Source organism: Penaeus japonicus, unplaced genomic scaffold, assembly GCF_977035675.1.
Source record: "Penaeus japonicus unplaced genomic scaffold, GWHDUDI00000001_assembly GWHDUDI00000001, whole genome shotgun sequence".
NCBI lineage: Eukaryota > Metazoa > Arthropoda > Malacostraca > Decapoda > Penaeidae > Penaeus > Penaeus japonicus.
Genome location: NW_028234403.1, coordinates 43,770,288 through 43,782,787, shown reverse-complemented (window position 1 = coordinate 43,782,787; position 12,500 = coordinate 43,770,288). Strand labels below are relative to the sequence as shown.

At 46.4% G+C, this 12,500-nt stretch overlaps 1 protein-coding gene across 10 annotated transcripts in view; it reads left to right on the top strand.

Annotated features, from left to right (window-relative positions):
* Nucleotides 1–12,500, top strand: part of LOC122257695 (microtubule-binding protein cornetto) — a 178,773-nt gene that overhangs the window by 104,702 nt on the left and 61,571 nt on the right. The gene's annotated exons all lie outside the window — the stretch shown is intronic.

Sequence of the window (12,500 nt, the reverse complement as noted above, 5' to 3'; positions counted from 1 at the left end):
TTACTGATGCCGGAAGCGTGTTCTGAGACGAGATGCTTCGGGGTGGAAATTATGACGATGACGAGGATCAGCTGCTTTTTGTGTTGCACGGAGACTTGGGTTTCGTATTCGTCCCTTGCTTCATTAGTATACGAGAAAAAAACTTTATGCTGATCTTTGGAAACTGCCGTTGATATGTAATTGATTATGAGTTGCATATTGGTTGTATACAAAGGAGTTAGGGTTTATGTGGCTCGTGTTTGTTACCGATTTCGGAACAGGTGCATAGAGGTCTAAAGGTACCAGGAAATGGTATGTGGATAGAGGGGTACGGTTAATGGTAGGGTGAAGGTGTTAGCAAAAAGTCGAAAGGGTATGCAGCCGGGGTGGAAGGCCCAGGGCGAGGCGAGGGTCTAGGTGAGCTGCTACTGCTAGTGTGGGAAAACGATTTGCAGTGATGCAATATCTTACTTTTTTATACTGTCTGGATTTTTTTAAAACTTATTTTTGTTAATGATGTCAGTAGAGGCTAGATTATCCCCCCTTCATTTGCTCTTGAATGTTACAAAATTGGTCTGTATAGTCTGGGCGGAGGTCGGGAAAGTGGTGCCCTAGAGAAGTCCTGAATTGGTGGGAAGCTTGTGACGTCGATGAATCAGAGGATAGAAGTGTTGGTTCGGGAATCCCCCTCTTTCTCTCCCTCCCTCCCTCTCTCCCTCTCTCTTCCTATATCCCTCCATCCCTCTCCCTCACCCTCAACCTCACCCTCACCCTCACCCTCACCCTCACCCTCACCCTCACCCTCATCCTCCCCCTCACTCTCACTCCTGCATTTATCTATCTACCTTCTTATATCCTTTGACGTTTTTATTTTATTTTTTTACCTACGATAACAACTTATTAATTTGTTTATTCACCATCTTCTGTGTTTGGTAAATATGTTTAGTCAGTATTGTATTATTTAATTGTTCGTATTTTCATAGATATTCTTTATTAGATCCCCTTTTCAGATATTGTTTTATATCCGATTCGCTGAACGGCTGAATAAAGCCATACTTTTTTTTCGTGAGTGCGTGTCTATATGTGTAGCAAGGAGGGGAGGGGATGGTGGTGAAGGGGGAGGGTAAGAAAAAGGGGGGCCAGATGATGGTGTAATTACAGGTTGAGAGTTCACGCCGGGTGGGCGACATCTGCCCCGTCTCGCTCACTATCCCCATCAACCCCTCCCAACCCCATCTCTCCTTTCCCTTCCTCCCCTCCTCCCTCCCTCCATCCCTCTATCGCTCTTCTCATAACCCCATCGTCACGGACCTTCCCCCCGCTCGGCTCCACCTTTTTAAACCCCCTTGAGTGATGGAGAGCAATAGGGGAGAGGGGGAGGGGAGGGAGGAGGGAGGAAAGTAGAGTATGCTTATAAGAGATTGGAATTTTGGTGTATTTTGGCATTTGTTTTTTTTCCTGTTCTTTGTTGTTTTTTTCTTTTCCTTAATATCTTTGTCAAACACACACTCTCTCTCTTATGTCTTCCCTCTCCCTCTCCCTCTCCCACTCGCTCTCCTTCTCCCTCTCCCTCTCCCACTCGCTCTCCTTCTCCCTCTCCCTCTCCCTCTCCCTCTCCCTCTCCCTCTCCCTCTCCCTCTCCCTCTCCGTCATTCCTTCCCTCCCTCCCACTCTCTCTCCGTCTTACCCTCACTTTCGCCCTCATTCCACCCCTCCCACCTTGCCTCCCTCTTTCGCCCTCATTCCACCCCTCCCACCTTGCCTCCCTCTTTCCCCTCTTTTCCCTCCTCCTCCACTCTCTCTCTCCCTCTCCATCTCCATCTCTCTCCCCCCCCCCCCCCCCACTCCTCCTCTTTTGATTATCACTGTTATTAGCCGTTCGCTTATTAAGGATCGTTGCTCTCTGTTCTCGTCCCTGCGTAGTGTGTGGTTTCTGGCTTTTATGGTTTTCGAGTCTCTTTTAAAATGTTTAAGTGTGTGTATCTGTTTTTGTCTCTTTGTCTCTTTCTCTCGTTCTTCCTCTTGCTTTCTCGTTCTTCCTCTTGATTTCTCCCTTTCTCTCTCTCTCTCTCTCTCTCTCTCTCTCTCTCTCTCTCTCTCTCTCTCTCTCTCTCTCTCTCTCTCTCTCTCTCTCTCTCTCTCTCTCTCTCTCTCTCTCTCTCTCTCTCTCTCTTCCCCTACATTCTTGTATTTTTTTCTTCTTTCTCTTTGATTTTAACGCTTGTTCACAGTGCAATTGTTTTTCGGCTTTATTTATTTTCTAGACATTTTCTCTTAATCGTTCACTACTCATTTTTTATGTCTACACAAGTAGATATAGTTGTCCCTCTGGTTATGATTTCCCGACCGGCCAGTGTAAACATTGTGTCCACGCTTGTGATCCGTTAATACTCACCGTCGTCGGAAATGATTCAGACCTTCAGAATTACACCTTTTGATTTTCAGCTTTTGCTCTCATCTTTTCTCTTCTCTTTTCTCTTGTCTTGTCTTGTCTTGTCTTGTCTTGTCTTCTCTTCTCCTTTCTTCTCTCTATGTCCTATTCACTCACTCACTCACTCCTTTTCTTATTTTTTCCCCATTTTGTCGTTATCATTCAAGTCGTCGTTGTTATGTTTGTCTTTTTAATTATCTCGTCGTCTTCGGCATCGGGTTAGAATCAGGTGATGTGTTCAGGTTTATTCACTGCGAGTGGGTTTCCGCGGCGAAGAGCTGGTGAAACCCTCGAAGGTCTAGGATTTTCCGGAAGTCATTTCTCTCTCTTTCTCTCTCTCTCTTCCCCTACATTCTTGTTTTTGTCGTTTTTTTCTCCAAACTATGTCTTCATCTCAGCGTTTGCATGTCCTCACCTGGTCGCAGTTCCTTCCCTGGTTTATCGCTGCCTTCTTGTGTTCTCCATTCGGCGCTGCTGGTGGTGGTGTTCTTGACACTACTTGAAGGTCGTTTGCTGCGTTTTTTTTTCTTCTTTGTCTCTTTTTCTCGTTCTTTTTCTCTTCATATCCTGGGGTGGAAAGGTCAAGGTTACCTGTGGATGGGAGAATTATATCGGGTGATTATTAGGATGACTGTGTCACTTGCCTTCATTCGCTCTCTTGTTCGGATTCTCTCTCTCTCTCTCTCTCTCTCTCTCTCTCTCTCTCTCTCTCTCTCTCTCTCTCTCTCTCTCTCTCTCTCTCTCTCTCTCTCTCTCTCTCTCTCTCTCTCTCTCTCTCTCTCCTCTCTCTCTCTCTCTCTCTCTCTCTCTCTCTCTCTCTCTCTCTCTCTCTCTCTCTCTCTCTCTCTCTCTCTCTCTCTCTCTCTCTCTCTCTCTCTCTCTCTCTCTCTCTCTCTCTCTCTCTCTCTCTCTCTCTCTCTCTCTCTCTCTCTCTCTCTCTCACGATACAATAGTGCATTTGCATTTTTTTCTCTCTTTTTCTCTCTCCCTCCTGCTTTCCTTCTTTCCCTCCCTCCTTCCCTCCTTCTTTCCTTCCCTCCCTCCCTCCCTCCCTCCCTCCCTCCCTCCTTACCTCTATCTCTCCTTTTTTCCCTCCTTCCCCTCCCTTTATTTTATTTGTACTTCTATATCTTTTTTTTCCATTTCCTCTACTCAAGCTCCACCCCACAATTCCGATCCCTGTCGTATGTTTAACGTTTTCAATTCTCCAACTCTCTCGTAACTCACGCAACCGCATAAGAAGTACGATTGGCAAATACGTGATCCCACCATGATCGTCCACGCCCTCTTCCTCCTCCTTCCCCTTCTCCCTCTCTCCAAATTCTCCCGCTCCCTCTTAGTTCTCTTTCAATTACCGTCTCCCTTTCCCAATTCCCAAGCTCTCTCTAACATCACTACCCTCTCCGTCTCTACCTTTCCCTTTCCTCCCCCCCCCCTCCTTCTCCCTCTCTCCCTCTTTTCCCTCTTTCCCTCCTTCTTCCTCACCCCCTCCTTCTCCCTATCCCTCTCCTTTTTCCTCTCCCTTTGCCTCATAGCTCCTCCTGACCCCTTCCCTCTTCTTCATATCCCTATTTTAAACCTAACCCCACTCCCTCTCTTCCCTCCTCCTCCCTCCCTCCTTCCACCTCCCTCCCCTCTCTCCCCTCTCCTCCCCTCTCTCCCCTCTCTCCCCTCTCTCCCCTCTCCTCCCCTTTCCGTGTACATTTTACTTGGCCCCGTGTGTTTTTGCGTCCCATTGTGGCTTTTGCCTCGTCATCGTCATTTGTCCGCGGTTGAGCAGAGCAGAGGCAGCGGCGGCGACGGTGGTGGTGGCGGGATGGGATGGTCGTCGGTCGTCGGTCGTCGGTCGTTCTGCGCGTGGATGAAGAGGTCGTGTTCCGGGCAGGTCGTTTTAGCGGATGGTTTGTCGAGTCGATTTCTTTTAGAGGTTTTAGTATTTTGGAGAAGAGGGTCGGGATGGAAGTATTGCTTTTTATGGATGGGGGGGAGGAGGATATGATTTGTATGGTAGGTTTTTTTTTTTTTGGGGGGGGGGGGCAGGGGGGGGGGGGTTGGGGATGGGTGATGTATTCTTTATTGACACGGTTATAGTTGGTTGTCGACTTCGGGATCATGGAATATCAGGAACAGTTATTTTTAGGCGTCGGGAGAATGTGATGGTTCGGAGGATCAGATTTAGAAGGTTGTTTGTTGGAAAGGGTTAATTCGGTACGAATGTAATAGCAGAAGGGGAACTAATGGCATAAAGAGGTAGGGAGGTGGGATGGGGGGTTGTTACGCAGCTGGAGCCGCTGTGGTGACCGGAAGGAACCGTAACGCGTGACTGAAAAACAGTGAGTGGTTTTACGCTTTACGGGGGCGAAGGAGGAGAACATAGAAAAAAAAGCGAAGAGAAGGAGAACGATGAGGACGAGAGAAGAGAGAAAAGAAGGGTTAATGTTAGAAAAAGGAATGGTTTCAAAGTTTTGGAAGTGATAGTGATATCGGAGGAAAGTGAAATGGTGGGGGGTGGGGGAGGAAAGAGATTAGAGAGAGAGAAAAAATATTTGAGAAGGCTTTAAACGAACAAGAAGCACTAGAAAATACTGCAGTACGAATGGAAATAGATAGAGAGAATGAAGATTCAAGTGAGTCGACTTGAAAAAACAAGGTTCCAAAGAAACGACTCCATTTCAGCCACGCGAGAACCGAAGGCGATTCGCACGTTTCCCGCGACATCTTACTCCCCGCAGTCACCCTATACCCTTCACGCTTGCAACGCACCTGGATCCCTCTCGACTGCAGGTGCTGGCGGGCGGCTATTAACAGGTGGGCCGTAATCATGCAAATTACGCCTCGTTAATAATCCGGGCGCGACCCTGTAGAGCTTATTGTTAACGGGCTTTGTGGCTTAATTCTCCTCCCTGGCTGCACCTCGGGTCATTTGTCTCCATGGCGACGAGGGGGCTGTTGCGCTTGTATTAGGCAATGGTGTGATTGCAGGAGTTACTGATGTATTTCAGATGTTGCAAGGTTTTATTTACCACTGACCCATCCCTCCCATCTGATCCCTCCTCCTCTGTCATTCCCCTCCTACCTCCCATCCCACCCCTTCCACTCCCCTCCCCTCCCCTGCCTTGATGCAAAATCGCGTCAACCTCTGCGTTTTACGAGGCACGCGAGCGGGGAAAAAGGTGTCCTTCTTAAACGTCTGGTTTCGGTTTCCAGCACTTGCTCTCATTCTCTCGTGCATCGTAAATTACGCCGTAGTTATAAAGTTTTTTTTTCTTTTTCTTTTTCTTTTTGTTTGTATGTTTGTTGTTGGTTTTTATATTTCTGAGTTTTCTAAAGGTTGTTTTCTGTATGTCACCTGTTTTAATGTCTCATGTTTTAATGTTTATTTCTTACTTTGTCTCTTCCCCCCCCCTCTCTCTCTCTCTCTCTCTCTCTCTCTCTCTCTCTCTCTCTCTCTCTCTCTCTCTCTCTCTCTCTCTCTCTCTCTCTCTCTCTCTCTCTTTCTCTCTTGTTATTATCCCCCCCCCGTCCCCTGCATTTCCACAGATGCCACGCCACGTACCGCATCATGTGTCCATCCCTCATCACACCAAAGCCCAGTCGAGTCCGCGACAAGATTCTCGGCCTTATTAAACACGCGGGATGATCATCACCTGCCCCGTCTGCCCCGCGTGTCATTTTTCATCACGCTGTCAACTCCCCGGCGTAACTTAGCTTTTACGGCTGTCGCTGTCACTTTGATGGCCCTTGTTGGTAATTTTGATACCTCCGACGTGCGTGTTGGTGGGTACCAAGCGGGGCCCATTTTGCCGAGTTTTTGGTACCCGATGGGGTGGATTTTTAGTCCCTGTTTCAGGGAACTTTTTTTTTTTATTCCCATTTGATTAACTTTTGTTGATATTTGTTATTATTATTAGGGTGATGTTATTTTTTATTGTTTTATTGTGATTATTATAGTTATTGTTATTATTATTACTATTATTGTAATTATTATCATAATTATTTTTGTTGCCATCATCATCATCATGATAATTGTTATTATCATAATTGTTATTATTATTATTTTTGTTATTTTTTATCATCGTCATAACCATCATCATTATCGTTATATTTGTAGTTAGAGGGTGATTTTGGTCATGTATTTTGATCGTGTCTTGGGAAAAGTTGATGAGATGATTACCTGTCAGGTATGAGAGATTGCTGTCTCTTTACTAAGGATTTGATTGCTCGCAATTTTTTCGATGGCCTGTTGTTTGTAATTTTTAAGGACCGGGAATGTGATTTAGATTTACCGTCGATACTGACGATGTTTTTGTTTTTGTTCATTTGTTGCTGTTGTTGTTGTTACTAATAATATTAGTGTTGTTATTGTTATGTTTATTGCTTTTTATTATTAATATCATCATCATCATCGTTATCATCATCATCATCATCATCATTAGTGTTATCATTGTTATTGTTCTTATTATTATTACTATTATTGTTGTTGATATCATTACTATCATTTTGATCGGGTGATGGGTACGGAGGCGAAGATTTAGGTCGCATACTTGTTTGTAAGTGTCGTCTCACTTGTATACTTTTTGTATAACAACGGCGACTTTATTTTGCTTCGATACTCTGACATTTGCCGTTTTATAGAACCGTTAATCCGCCGTTGGTCTCTGCAATGCCGTACGAACGACATCTAGACGCCCTCACCTCGCTCTGATTGCTTCGCTATTTATCTTCGATGCCCCTATTAGTGAGTGCCCAGGAACCCCTAAACCCTCCCCACACTGCTCTTTTCTGCCTCCCTCACTGCTCCCCTCTACCCTCCACAATGCCCTCTCCTCTACCTTCGCCTCTCCCACCCCATCCCCCCTCCCCTCCCACTCATCGTTCACGTTCCCCGCTGCCCCGTCCCCACTGCACCCTCCCCACTGCCCCCTCCCCTCCCTCCCTCGCCCTTTTTAATTCCTGGTCCGGGGCCTTAACGCAGCAGGAAATGTTTCGTCAAGAAAGACAGCACTGAAGACATAGCGTGTGCTGAGAAAACCTTTTTGGGTTTCTCGTTTCGTGGAGTGCTTTGTGCTCGGCGTTTTTGGTGTTCATGTTTTTATTACTTTGTATTATTGTTCATATGTTTTTTTTTTTTTTTTTTTTTGCTTTATAGGAGTTTTGTGAGTTGGGTGATGGTTGGTATTAAGGAGGATTTGCGATAGGAGATGGAATGAAGGATGTGATGAGAGTATGAAGGAGAGAAAGATAAAGGTGGTAATTGATGATGCGAAAGGATGGCAAAAGCGGAGGAGGATGTGCAGTGTTCAAGGATGGAATGAAGGGGAGGTATATATAGCAAGGTTGCAGGGTGGGATGATATGGCTCTGCGACGGGTGAGGAGAAGGGGAGATAAAGAAAAGGAGGATACGAGGGGAGAGAGAAGGTTGAAGGTCGAGGAGAAGGAAAGGGTGAGAGTATATATATTCGTAATTCCTACCGAGGACTCCATTGTATGTGACTTACGATGAGGGAAAGCTACGGGAAATATTTCACGAATCCCTGGTAAGTCTTGGAATTAGTAGTAACAGAAACAATTGAATGAGGGAATGGATGGATGAATGAGCCTATCCATCATTTTCTCCCAAAGATTTGCTAACCTATGTGCCTGTCAGGTGGGTTAGAAATTCTCGACAAGATATGGAGCAATTGCTGGTTGTAATTGGGAAATTGTTATTGTTTTCGTCTGAGCCAATTACAGCAGGACTAAGAGCCTGTCGCAATCCATTTGAACCAATCACGAGGCCGGAGGTTCGTGACGAACCCATGTAGCCAGCCAATCTCAGCCCTAAGCGACATGACGTGGTCTTATATCATCCAATGGCACGATGCCTTCGATTGATCAAACGGCCAATCATCCATGATTAGACGTACGCCGAATACGGGTGGTTGGGTGGCGATGGTTGTTGTTGGGGGGGGGGGCTTCTTTTACCTCTGCCCTCACTCCTTCGCATCTTGCTTCCCTCTCTCTTCTCTCCTTCCTCTTTCCCCCCCCCCCCCCCCCCGCCCCACCCTTCATTCTTCCCCACTCCTTTTCTCTCCTCCCCCCTCCCTCCTTCGTGCCACCTCCGTTTGTCGCAAGATTTAATCGTTTTCGTTCTGACGTTAATGCGAAGGTTCGCGTGACTTTATTTCTCTACATCGGAGTCTCCCGGGCGACCTTTGCGCGCGCGGTCGTTAACGCACGACTCGAAGTTTGATTCACGACTTTGGCACCGACGACTCGCGACCCGCCTGCGGTGCCCGAGGGTGACAGGGTCGAGGGTGACAGGGTCGAGGGGAGAGGGGGGAGGGGGGAGGGAGCGGTGGGCGTCCCAACATCTTGTGACACGGGCTCGGAGGTGGTTTGGGCTTTTGAGATTTGTTCAGGTTAAGTTTAAGTTCTGTATTTATTTATTTGCTTTATTTGGATGTATTATTTGTGTGTTTGTTTGATCTTTTTGTCGGGCGTCATTACCAAGTATGAAGGAAATTGAATGCTTTGTGTGTTTATTTTATTTATGTATGTATGTGTGCATGCTTATGAGTATGAGTATGTGCATGTGTATGTGTATGTGTATGTGTATGTGAGAGAGTTTGAGGTTGGCAGTGAAGGAAAGAGGGAAAAAGGAAAGAAAGAAAAACCGGTAGGAAGGGAAGGTGGAAGAGAAATAGATGAAAAGATAAGAAAAGAAAGAGAAGCTAAGAGAGCAGAGGCGGTTGGTAGCGATGCCAGCTTATGACACTTCCCTTCGTCACTTGCGTAGGGCGTAAGGTGGATGTAGTTATTTCTGTGTGCGGTAGGCGTATGGATCTGGCGTGTGTGTGTGTGTGTAGGGCGGGGGGGGGGGGGGGCTGTTACGTACGCATGAAAGATTGGGTGGGTATGTTGGGGGGGGGGGGCAAAGGGCCTGTTTCAAATGAAGAGAGAATGAGTGTGTGAAAGAAATGAAAGAACAAGAGTTTGAGTAACACTTTGTTTTTGCTCCACTCTTTGGATGGTTGATCATTGTTCGTGATTGAACATCCGTAAACTGTGTTGTGATAAAGCAACTAAACTCTTAGAGATAAATGATTGAACAAAAAGTAAAGGGCTTATTTACTATCGCACTAGTCAGCATGCACATTGTATGGATTATATGCATAATGAAATGATGTTGAAAAAAGTGAGAATATGCAGAGACAGACAGACAAACAGACAGACAGACAGACAGACAGATAGACAGACAATTCTTTTAGAAAACTGACTTTCGGCGTCGCCATGTTTGTTTGGGTTTTGATCAGCTGCGCCGTTGAAACTTGATGAACCAACATCGCTTCAATTTTTTTCCATTATTCTCGGTATTACCAGTCCGTATATCATCATTACTGTCCCGCAGGTTTATTTTCCGCTTTGATATTTCTTGCGTGTTTTTTCTTTGTGTGTGTGAGTGTTTGATGTATTTATGACACGTGAACCCACAATTACCTGTCTTGGTTCGTGTTTGCCTGTCTCTCTTTCGATGGCGCGCCAATCGGTGTTTTGTCTCTGGCGTTTGGTATTTTTTGCCAATTGATTTCGAAAACGTTTTGGAGAAATATCAATCGTTGTAACGGTCCTCGTGGAAGCGTTGCTCTCGCACCGGCACATCTTGCCCTTTCCCGAAAGTTCACGTAAGTAAAAAAGAAAGAAAAAGAAAGAAATAAACAGAAAGAAAGTATATGAATAATTAAGTGAGTGATGAATGAGTGGGTATATGAATTAATAAATGATTGAATAAGTGGACGAGTGAATGAATAGATTAATGAATAGATAGATATATGTGTGGGGGGGGGATGAAAGGGGCCACGACTGGTTTATGTTGGCAAGGTGCGGCGAAAAGGACATCACCTTCTCCGGATGCATTACAGGGTTAAACACGTGAACTTAATCCGTTAAAAGCTGCAGTCGCCTGGCAAGTGAGGAATGGGGTAGGGATGGGGGGAGAGGGTAGGGGAAATGGGAGAGTGACGGTGATGAGGTGTTCGGGGTGTGGTAATATGTTTTTTTTTTGTGTGTGTGTATGTGTGTTGCATTAGTTCGTGTTGTGAGATGTTGCGTGATGCTGCTGCGTGATGAAGAATCGTTTGTTTTGAAAGCGTGGGAGCGATTCGACTACGACGTCTGGCGGAGAATGAAAAAGTTTGATGACTCGGATAGTGGGAGTCAAACAAGATCTTGATGAACGAGGTGCGATACGACTAGCAGCAGGAATGTTTGGAAGAGATGGAGGTTGATGGACTGGTTCTTGGGGGGGAGGGGGGCAGATAGGCATAGAAAGAAAGAAAGAGACAAAGAGAGAACATGAAAGAGAGACAGAGAGCTCGCTGTTAAATAATGCATGATTAACTGCGCGAGGACCACCCATAATGTCCAAGGTGGCGTCGGGAGCGGGGGCGGCGACCTGAAGGAAAGCAGACGCATAATATTCCTCTTGAGTATAACCATGCTGTCTTGGAGTGGCGGCGGGAACACGTGTGTGACCCGTGGGTGAGGCGAATGCTCAATTAGGAGGTAATGTGGACGCGTGGGCGGGCTGCCGATACCTATGCTGTAATTTAGACGGGAAACTTACGAGTGGCACAGCTAGCTGGAGGGACGGACTTGCCCGAGGAGTAACTTTTCTATATCTTTTCTCGCATTCTTAAAAGGAGACACACTCCTTGATGTAGCTGCGCCTGTAGACCGAGCATTGTTTTCACTTTGTCTAAGCTTGGTTTTGTATTGCATGAGTTAGCTTTTTCAGAGACGTACACAAGAATTGTCAGTCAAAGGGACTTCCTGAGTGACAGATAATGGGTATGACTGTCAAATATCAAGTCTTTCTCTTATGCATTGTCTGTAATAAATCGGATTAGAATACATTATGCGTGGGGATGGAACAAAGAGAGAACATGAAGCATTGTCTATACAGCAATAAACCCAAAGCTAAGGACAGTGTTTGGCCATCAAGGCTGATGCAGGAGACTCGGATAGAGCTTTGGGTGCTGATTGACTTCTCGCGGAAACATCCTGCTTCACCGATTCCAGTTTCTCTACAGTAATGGTCCCCGGAAAGTATAGACTGTGCCCCGTTAACTGTCGACTGTGGGTTGCATAATTGGTTGAGGTCGGTTTGTCGTGTCGAGACGTGTGTTTGCACGGGGGGTGGATTGGTGTGGGGTGGGGGGAGGGGAAACCTTTTTTATTTAGTATGTCAGTGCCACTTGCACCGCGTTCTACATTTCACCCTTTTGTTGGGGGAAAGTTGGCCGTCGTGTTTATTAGTATTTCGTGAGAAATTATGTTTATGGTTTTATTTTATTTTCAATTTATGTTTATTACTTTACTTTACTTCCGCGCTTGCTGTGAGAGAGCGGATTTCGTATCTGGACTCAAGTTGTTGAAATGCAGTCACTTCAAAACATTTGTTCTCAGTTATTCTCTGTTGCACACTTATTATCAACACGGTATAAGGACAGAGAGAGAGATCAACAAATTTCCTGAAGAGTTGTGCTTGAGTAGATATAATCGCGAATGGAGAATTTTAGTTGAGTAACAACTTAATCGCAAATAGATGAAATAGGCCGAGAAACATCTGTCAGGCTCTCTTCCTCTCCCCTCGCCCTCGCCCTCTCCCCTCTCATCATCTTTCCGTGGCCACCTCTTTCTCTTCCTTTTCTTCTTGCCAACCAACCATGCGAAGCTAACTGTCGCCGACGAGGAGTATGTAGGCCGCTGATGGCCATTTGAGGAGTCCCCTGAGGGAGGGCGGCGCAGAGGAAAGATTGGAACAAGCAGGCATTAGAGGGAGAGAGGAGGCGGGGGGCGGGGGGGATAATGAGGGGAGAGATGTCCCCTCCCTCCCTTACCCTCGCCATAAACTGAGAAGGGCAAAGGGTGGACATGGGAGAAATCGGGGCGTCTTCCCATGTTGAGGGCTGGGGGCGAGAGGAGGGAAAATAGACAGATGGAGGGGAATTACCCCTGACTAGGTGGGGACGGTTGGGGGGGGGGAGCCGTCGGCGTGTAGGGGGAGGGGTGGGGGCAGGGTGCAGAGACGCTGAATTGGGGGTGCAG